Source organism: Triticum urartu, chromosome 6A, assembly GCF_056163025.1.
Source record: "Triticum urartu cultivar PI428250 chromosome 6A, HENAU_Tu73, whole genome shotgun sequence".
Taxonomy (NCBI): Eukaryota; Viridiplantae; Streptophyta; class Magnoliopsida; order Poales; family Poaceae; genus Triticum; species Triticum urartu.
This window is the reverse complement of record NC_141878.1, coordinates 137032920-137042666: the sequence shown is the minus strand read 5'-3', so window position 1 is coordinate 137042666 and position 9747 is coordinate 137032920. Positions and strand designations below refer to the sequence as shown.

General features: G+C 39.4%; 1 pseudogene across 1 annotated transcript; it reads right to left on the bottom strand.

Annotated features, from left to right (window-relative positions):
* Nucleotides 1–5927: 5927 nt before the first annotated feature.
* On the bottom strand, nt 5928–7419 carry LOC125517387 (protein SRG1-like; annotated as a pseudogene). Its single transcript, XR_015609361.1, has 3 exons — nt 6910–7419; nt 6494–6821; nt 5928–6392 (listed from the first exon to the last, which is right to left on the bottom strand). The product of XR_015609361.1 is annotated as a protein SRG1-like (transcript).
* Nucleotides 7420–9747: the final 2328 nt, after the last annotated feature.

Genomic DNA, 9747 nt, shown 5'->3' with positions numbered 1-9747 from the left:
TTGGAAGTGCCCCGGAGAAGATCGACTCAAGGCAAGGCCTTTTAAAGCTTTGTGATCATGATGGGAATCGAAGCCGTGTTTGCTCGATGTGAAGAAATCGAAATGTTTACTACATTTCGAGTCAGTTTCAGCATCGGATTTGGTTGCATTGCGTGCATCTCAAGATTATTATGTCACTGACGCCTGGTTTTGTTCATATGGAGTTTAAATCAAATACAGCCCTTTGGCTTGAAGTCCAGTCATTCATTACAATGCCTTCTAAAATAATCTATTCACTACAAGTCATTTAATTAAATTGACTCCCTTTCCAGAAATTATTTTTTATTCATGTCGACACGAATTTCAAATTTTATGATCGGTTGCCCGTTTGGAAGCGAATTGAAAACCACGGGGCCGGGGCGTGACAAATAGTTGGGCAGCCCCGCACTATGCGGAGTGTGAGAGGACAGTGTAGCGGGAGCAGGGTAGGTGTGTGTAGCATGTGGCCAGCAGTCGGCAGTAAGGGTACTCGCCTGAAGGGGCTGGCAAGCAAGACCGCAAGGGGCTTGGCTCTAGTGTCGCAATGGACTCCATGACGCTTCGAGTACTCACCTTGGTGCTCGCACGGAATGGATCCTAACATGAAGCTCCGGGTCCCCACCTTGAGCGCTCGCACAGGACGACGTCTCACCAAGAAGAGGTGAGGTGAACTCAACGGTGTCACCCACCAGCAATGGGATAGAGCATGAGTCGCGGATGAGGCTGGATGTGGAGAAAATATGCCCTAGAGACAATAATAAAGTTGTTATTTATATTTCCTTATATCATGATAAATGTTTATTATTCATACTAGAATTGTATTAACCGAAAACTTAGTACATGTGTGAATACATAGACAAACAGAGTGTCACTAGTATGCCTCTACTTGACTAGCTCGTTGAATCAATGATGGTTATGTTTCTTAACCATAGACATGAGTTGTCATTTGATTAACGGGATCACATCATTAGAGAATGATGTGATTGACTTGACCCATCCGTTAGCTTAGCACGATGGTCATTTGGTTTGTTGCTATTGCTTTCTTCATGGCTTATACATGTTCCTATGACTATGAGATTATGCAACTCCCGGATACCGGAGGAATACTTTGTGTGCTACCAAACGTCACAACTTAACTGGGTGATTATAAAGGTGCTCTACAGGTGTTTCCGATGGTACTTGTTGAGTTGACATAGATCGAGATTAGGATTTGTCACTCCGATTGTCGGAGAGGTATCTCTCGGCCCTCTCGGTAATGCACATCACTATAAGCCTTGCAAGCAATGTGACTAATGAGTTAGTTGCAGGATGATGCATTACAGAACGAGTAAAGAGACTTGCCGGTAACGAGATTGGACTAGGTATTGAGATACCGACGATCGAATCTCGGGCAAGTAACATACCGATGACAAAGGAAACAACGTATGTTGTTATGCGGTTTGACCGATAAAGATCTTCGTAGAATATGTAGGAACCAATATGAGCATCCAGGTTCCGCTATTGGTTATTGACCGGAGACATGTCTCGGTCATGTCTACATAGTTCTCGAACCCGTAGGGTCCGCGCGCTTAACATTCGATGATGATCGGTTTTATGAGTTTATATGTTCTAATGTACCGAAGGTAGTTCGGAGTCTCGGATATGATCACGGACATGACAAGGAGTCTCGAAATGGTCGAGACGTAAAGATCGATATATTGGACGACTATATTCGGACATCGGAAAGGTTCCAAGTGATTCGGGTATTTTTCAATGTACCGGAGAGTTATGGGAATTCGTCGGGAGGGTCAATGGGCCTTTGTGGGCTTTAGTGGAAACAGAGGGCAGCAAGGAAGTGTGGGGTGCGCCCCCTAGGCCCAAACCAAATTGGTTTAGGGCTTTGGGGGCTGGCCCCCTCTTTCCTTCTCCTCTCCTCCTCTTTCCTCCCCCTTCTAGTTGGACTAGGAAAGGGGGAACCTACTCCTAGTAGGAGTAGGATTCCCCCCTTGGGGCGCACCCTATGAGGCCGCCGACCCCCTCCCCTTGCTCTTTTATATACGTGGTCAGGGGGCACCCCATAGACACACAAATTGATCATTGATATTTTAGCCGTGTGTGGTGCCCCCTCCACCATAATCCACCTCGGTCATATCGTAGCGGTGCTTAGGCAAAGCCCTGCGTCGGTAGCTTCATCAACACCGTCATCACGCCGTCGTGCTAATGGAACTCTCCCTCGAAACTCTACTGGATCTTGAGTTTGTGGGACGTCACCGAGCTGAACATGTGCTGAATTCGGAGGTGCCGTACGTTCGGTACTTGGATCGGTCGGATCGTGAAGACGTACGACTACATCAACCACGTTCTCATAACACTTCCGCTTACGATCTACGAGGGTACGTAGACAGTACTCTCCCCTCTCGTTGCTATGCATCACCATGATCTTGCGTGTGCGTAGGAAATTTTTGAAATTACTGCGTTCCCCAACAGGGTGAGGCCGGTGACTGTGAGGATGTGCCATTGCCCGGAAAGGAGTCGGGGTGGGAGAGGACAAAGTGTCGGGGCAGAGAGAGTGGGAGATTCCAAACAATGACGACTTTATTGACAGGAATCCACTTTCCATACCGCAATCAAAAGTGGGGCGAAAGACTATTTCGATTAAATATTACATGCATCTTCATCTTGTCTGTTTAATCTATGCAAATTTACTAACCGATAGTTTTACAAGAGATACTTTAACAACAATCATTGTCATATACTCTCACTTTAGAAAAATATGTAAACTACAAGGTTGTTACTCGACTAGTGATGGTCTAACCCTAGGTAAAACTTGTGCCTTGTGTCACAGCCCAAATTTCCCCTAAATTTTGGTTGTGAAATTAGAAGCATATCCATCCATGATTCCTTGCATATTTGTTTTTAGGCCAATAAGGACAACATTTGAATTCAAATCACCATTTGAATTTAATTGGAAGCCATGAAGGGCTCACCCAAAACTTTAATCAGAAAACTTGCATAAGGGCAGGAAATAAATTTCCTACAAATTATATATATTTGCCCTAATTATTCTTGAGTGAACCAGAGTTTGAAAATAGTTTAGTTTGTGAAATTAAACTACAAGTAAATCTCTGGAATAATAAATAAAAAAGAAATAAAAACAACTTTGCATATGGGCCCACTAGTTAATTTGACAAATTATAGTTTGTCAAAAACCCTTGGATAAATGTTCAGATAGCAAGAAATATTCCCAAGGTAATTTAGGAATACTTTATCTTTTGAAAGAAAATTCAAAATCAAATTTGAAAAAAATGGAAATAGAAGGAAGAAACAGGAAACATAAAAGAAAAGAAAGAGGGAGAAAAAGAGAAGGCCCAGCCAGCCGACAAGGCGCGCGCCGACTCTCTCTCTCTCTCACTCTTCTCTCATTGACGCATGGGCCCCACAACATTCCTGCTTGGCAAGAAAACTGTAGTATTTCCGGCCACAGTCCTCAACCAGGCATGAGCATGTCCACCTCAAGGGGCACCAATCTGTGTAATTGATAGCTCTTTGATAAGAATGTCAACGAGAATAGAAATAGAAATATTTGAGGTGAAATGGTGATTGTTTGGATGAACTTGCATGCATTGACACTCAACACCTTTAGCATCCACACAAAAGACAAGAAACCATGCGAGTATCTCAAATCAGATGTATGTTACAGCAGTTTTATCAGCCGAAAAGCTCCATGGTTCTGGTAGTTTCTTAGGCAGCACATTTGTTGTAGTTTGTCCACACAGATGATGTTCATCCGCTAATGTTTTGCATAATGTTTATTTGCTCGGAGAACTCTAGCTAGTAGCTTCAGTAGCAGTTTATCTCAGGTTTGCATAACGTTTTGAACCAGTTGTGTGGTATAACTTCTTCGCTATCTTATATATGTCAAGGCGTCTTATTCTGACAACATCAGCTTATGGTTTTTGCTCTCTATTCGGTAAAAAATCGGAATCATATTAATATTTACTTTCCCATTTCTCTATTTACATCACATGCACAAAATTTAATAGTAACAAAAAAGCGAACAGAATGCTTTACTTGTCAAAGATATATGGAACCCATTTGGTTTTCCTCATTAGTCAGGCTAGTTATATGCATACACTCTAGCATATCCACTCTGGTATAAACTACAAAAAAAACTTGGTCAATAAAAACAAGAATATACCCAAGTACATACCAAATTGAAGATCAATGAAATCTGATATGGGTGAACCATGAAACGGTGTTTACATCAACTTATAATCATGGAAATCACCTAGTGAATCTCAAAATAAGAAAGCTCCCAGCTTCTAAATTTTAAATCAAGGATACTTGTTGAATTGGGGGTGGTAAGGGTGTACACCTTGAAGACAGATGATGCATGTGGGAGTCACATTGTGACAAGATGGAGAAGGGCGGTGATTCAATGCAAAATCACCCCCCCCCCCCCCCCCCAAGTCGACCGGTCGCTTCTCGGGCTCGTGCGGTAGACCCGCTAGAAATCCCGCTGAAGCAGTACTAAGAATATTTATTGAAAGCTCTATCGTGGTTCTTTTTTAGATGAATCATGAGGCGAAATCTCCAATCTAGCCAATAAAAAATGATGTATGTGAGATGGTAGCTTTATTACTTTGCTTTGAAATCTACACTTATGTGATTTTGTTTTTAATTGAAGATTGTTCATTTTGATTTAAAAATCTCTAGTTATTTAGTCGAAACTTTTTAGCTTTTAGTTGGAAGCACAAGTTTATAGAGTTCTAATTCTCTGCTGAAAGCAAGTTTAGTGAACTAAAAGTTAGTAGCTGTAATAAATTGGGAGCTCGGGATAAAAATAAAATAAAATACAATTAAAAATGTTCACGTAATTTCGTAACTGTTCGCTTATTAATTTTAATTATATAAAATATACATATATTAAATTTTGTGTTATAAAAATTAAAAATAAATTATATAAAATATATTTGTACAAGTAATTTTAAAAAGTACATGTATATTTGAATATATTCTCATATAAGTTTAGAAATGATCACCATTTTAATAAAAACATTCATGCTTTAATATAAAATTATTCTTCCTTAAAAAGTTATTTAAATAAAAGTTTGTGTGTTTTATTAAAAAATTATTATAAAAAATTAATAGAAAAATAAGTATGGATAAATAAATAAGAGCCTAGTGTCCCACCAGACTGCCGATCCTCAAATGAATATTATTTAATATATAAAAATAATTTCATAATTATATGAATATATTTTATAATAATACATCATTTTAATGGAAATTTGTTAATTTAACATATTTGTATGGATATTATTTATAACATACGAATATTATAACTTCATTTTTATTACTGTGATTATAATTTATATGTTTTTTAAAAAATCTAAAAAAGTCTAACTTGTGAAAAATAGACCGGACTGACTGCAGCCAATTATTATATTTCATAATATAAATATGTGGATATAATTATAATTAGTAAGTGGTTTTTTCTGAAATTACACGAAATTTTCTGAAATGTAGTTTATTTTATTTTTTGTATATTATTTAGAAGATATGATTATAATTTACATGCAGAAAGATTAATTATCCTTTATAGGCAAGATACGTTCTCGGTTCAGTGGCAAGCACCTGTTGTAGGTTTCCATAAGGTCATCAATTTGATTTCCTCTACCATAATTTTTCATAATGGATAAAATTTGTATTCACTGTTTCACTTCAAAGGCTATAAAAAATCCGTATCCATATTAGACAACATATGGTAATGATTGGGATGGCTACGCATGCTCGCAAAATATAGAGGATCACAAAAAAAAGGCCCCAAGCCTCGCTTGGAGCCTAGTTAGCGTCAATTTTGTATCCAGCCGTGATTAAAACCGTATTTGCATGTTCACCAGTTCAATATATGCCGTAAGTTTTAGTACTAAAGTGACCATTTTGACCAAGTTTAAGCACCGGTTGTGCACTTGGCTCTTTATTTGATTCCATGGAGGTGATCATATACGAAGTACATCGATCAACTCCTATTCACACTACAGTTATGGGAGGGAGAGAGGAACATCATGCACTCACTCCCCACAACAAATTATTTAGTTGTTTGCAACCACTGCGCGCCCCTCCAGTTCGGTGTCGGCCTCAGCATTGATCCTGACATTGAGGAAGTCGACGGTGCGATCTCCCGCTGCAAACGCATCCCAGTATCCATCGGCCAAGGTCTGGACCAGGCAGTTCTTGAACATGGCCGGGCGCTTCTCGTGAACCAGCACCCCCGGAGGCCCTATGATCCTCTCCGGCTCCGGCTGGTAGAACATCGCCAGTGACAGCCTCTCCTTGTTAGCACTCGTCCCCACACGGTGCCATGGTGCCTTGAAGATTGCATTGCTGACGATCTGTGTGCATAGAAATGAGAGTCTCGGTCATGATCAATGCAAACAATTGCATATTCTTCCATTATAGAAGTTCTTAAGTAATTGTGTGTGTATATGCATACCTCCATGCCCTCAGCTACGACGACCAACAGGTCATTACCGAGCACGGGGACATCAACCCAGTGGCCGTCCTTGAGCACCTGGAGGCCGCCGACGTCCTTGTCCATGAGGATGAGTGTGATGACGGAGTTGTCGGTGTGCGGCTTCAGCCCGTTCACGAGGTCCGGCCATGGGCAGGGAGGGTAGTAGGTGAACCTCGAGTATGACTTGAACCTCTCACCCACCATGTTGATGAAGAATCCCTCCTCCTAGTTCAGAAGCTTTGCCATGGCCTTCAACACATTCATGGTCACTCTCCCACTCTCTAAGGTGTACTCGTGTAGGAGATCCCTGCAGATTATATATGATCTCCAATATAAATGCAATAAGAAAAAGATTTTAAATCACCGAGGGTACAATTAATGTGTAGATCGAGTGCCTTAGATTATGTGGCCAGAACTGGAGCCGCCTCTCGTCCTCCGGCTGGAGCTGGAGCCAGAGCCGGTCATACCAGTCAAGGATCTGCTTATCGGAGTCGATGCGGTCGATGCCATACCCTTCGTTCTGGAACTTGACGCCGTCGATCACGTTGCCGCACTTCTGCTTCTCCTCCAGCGGCAGGTGGAAGAACTTCCTCGTCGCCTCGGGGATCTCGTTGAGGAACTCCTTTGACATGCCATGGCCAGTCACCACAAAGAGGCCCCATGACTGCAGCGCAGAGCGAAGCTTGGCCGCCTCCTCAACATCGTCGGGCATGGCCAGACGGCTCACGTCCACGATGGGGATAACCAGCTTGGCTTGCTGAGCGACAGTGGTCGGTCGGTTCTCCTCACTTAGCATGTACCTGCTCGGCGGCGCCACAAGTCCAACGTTCGCGGCCACCACCTGCACCAGCTTTCCCTGATCCTGATGAACCATCTTGACGCTAGAATAAGTCTTTTAAACCAAGTGCACATACTCTTTTGTTTTGCGGTATATATATAGGCTTCAGGTGTGCGCCTATTTCAACGTTATCTATCTTGTATTTGGAGGCCACAGGCTTATCATATCCATACTAGATATAAATCCATATCTACATTCAACAGATCTCACCCGTCCACCCATGTCGATCCAACGGCCTATGTTGCTTTGAATCTTGGCACCGAATTAATTGCCTTAGGTTCTTCGTATGTAGACAAATGTAAGACAATTAATTTAGGACTAAGGAAATATTATAGATAGATATGTAGATATAGGTATGGACGAAGAAAGAGCGGAACAGAAACCTCGTGTCCTTTTCAAGTGGTATATATAGATATATAGATATAGGTATGGATATATAGATATAGATAGATAGATAGATAGATGTAGATATAGATAGAGATAGAGAGAAAGTCAAAAAGACATGGGACGGTTGAGGTGTTTTTAGAGAAAACCCGATGGAAGAAAAACCAGAGATGAGAGGGGAAATCAATAGTGGGAGGAGAGAGGGGACAACATAGGGATTTTTTGTCATTTTGGACCACCTACTATGAACAGCCTAATGGGTAGTATCATAAGTTAGTATCATGCAAGACCTTAATGCATAGTATTAGTATCTTAGATGAAATTATTTATTGCCATGTAAGACACATGCTAGTGCATTATTTATTATTATACAGTATCAAAATATGATACTCAATCCTCATTTTTTTCATTTACTTCATTAAAATTGCCTAATTGACATACGTGTACTCTCATTACGAGCAGCCTTGTCACATACCTTTAAGACATAATCTTCCCTTTAAATCAGCTGCATCCGTATCTGAGCTCACAATCTTTCTTTTAAATATCCCATCTTTTACCGCAATCCCTCTTTCAAGCCCACAATCCATTCTTTAGTTCGAAAATCCATCTATTTATCCCGCAAAAAAATCCATCTATTTATTGATTCCTGGGGGGCGGTATATTAACCGGTGCGAGTCGGCTTCAAAGAAAAACTCGGTGCGAGCTGGTTCAAAAATTGGAGGTGGGACTAATCAACATCAAAATTTGTAGCTTAGTTGGTTGTTGTCGCTGGGAGACTCGAAAGGTCCTGAGTTTAATCCTCAAGGTAATACCATGGGTAGTCATAAAACTACACTCGATGTTCAGTTGGGTGCTAGAACTTTAAAAATACGGAATACAGTCACTCAACTTGACTCAAGTGTGCACATATGGTCACAGAATATGCATGCTGGCGTATTGGTGTGTATGGCCCCACCTGTCATTGACTGGAGGTGCTTGACCAAGAGTTTTTTTTTCATAAAACACCCTTGCAATTTTTTACCCATGGGAAAAGTCGACCACTGCGATGTATTTTTGCACAAAACCACTTCATATTTTTTTATTTGCAGGAAAGTCAAACACCGTACTAGAAAATTTAACACAAAAAATTGGGCGCACAAGGTTTCGAACGCACTACCCGGAATTACCACACTAGCAAGTGTAGCCACTACACCAATCACATTAAGATGCCTGCTAAGGATAAAAAGTCTATATGTACTGGTAAATGTCCCACCTGCTATTCTCACAACCAGAGGCTAGCACAAAAGAAACCCTGGGCACTACAACATGCACCTGTATATGTCGATAATTGATAACTAGCGAGATATGAATTTAAATTTCTTTTTTTAGCGGAGGATATGAATTACATAGGACAAAGGCGCTCATGCAGCCCATTTTGCACCTGTTTGGTATTTTAGAAATTGGTAGATAGTATGTAAATTATAATTTCAGTAATAAAAATAATCTTTAAATATTTGTGTGTTATAAAAATTGTACATATAAATGAATAACCTACTTTCAAAAAACATTATATTTTATTTAAACCTTTTTCTATATTTATATTAATATTTATGAATTATAAAAATGTATGTATGATAAAAAATATTCATAATATAAAATGAAAAGTGTTGATATGAATATTAAATCATATATAATATTTAAATTATATTATTAAATCATAAATATTTAGTAAATGTATGTATTCATCATTTTGTATAGTTTAAAAATAAGACATGAGTGTATATTTTATATGGATTCATTAAACATATTTACTTAATAAACATTTTCAATGTCTGCATTAACTAAATATTTTATAGAATAGACAAGTTTATATTTAAATGTTTTACTTACTAATGATCGTTTGTATGTATAATATTTTTTAAACACAGATATTTGAACATAAATTTATGACTTAAGTTTTACAAATATCTTAAATATTTGTTTCTTATGTTTATAAAATACTGTTTTTCATAATAAACAGGTTTATATTTAA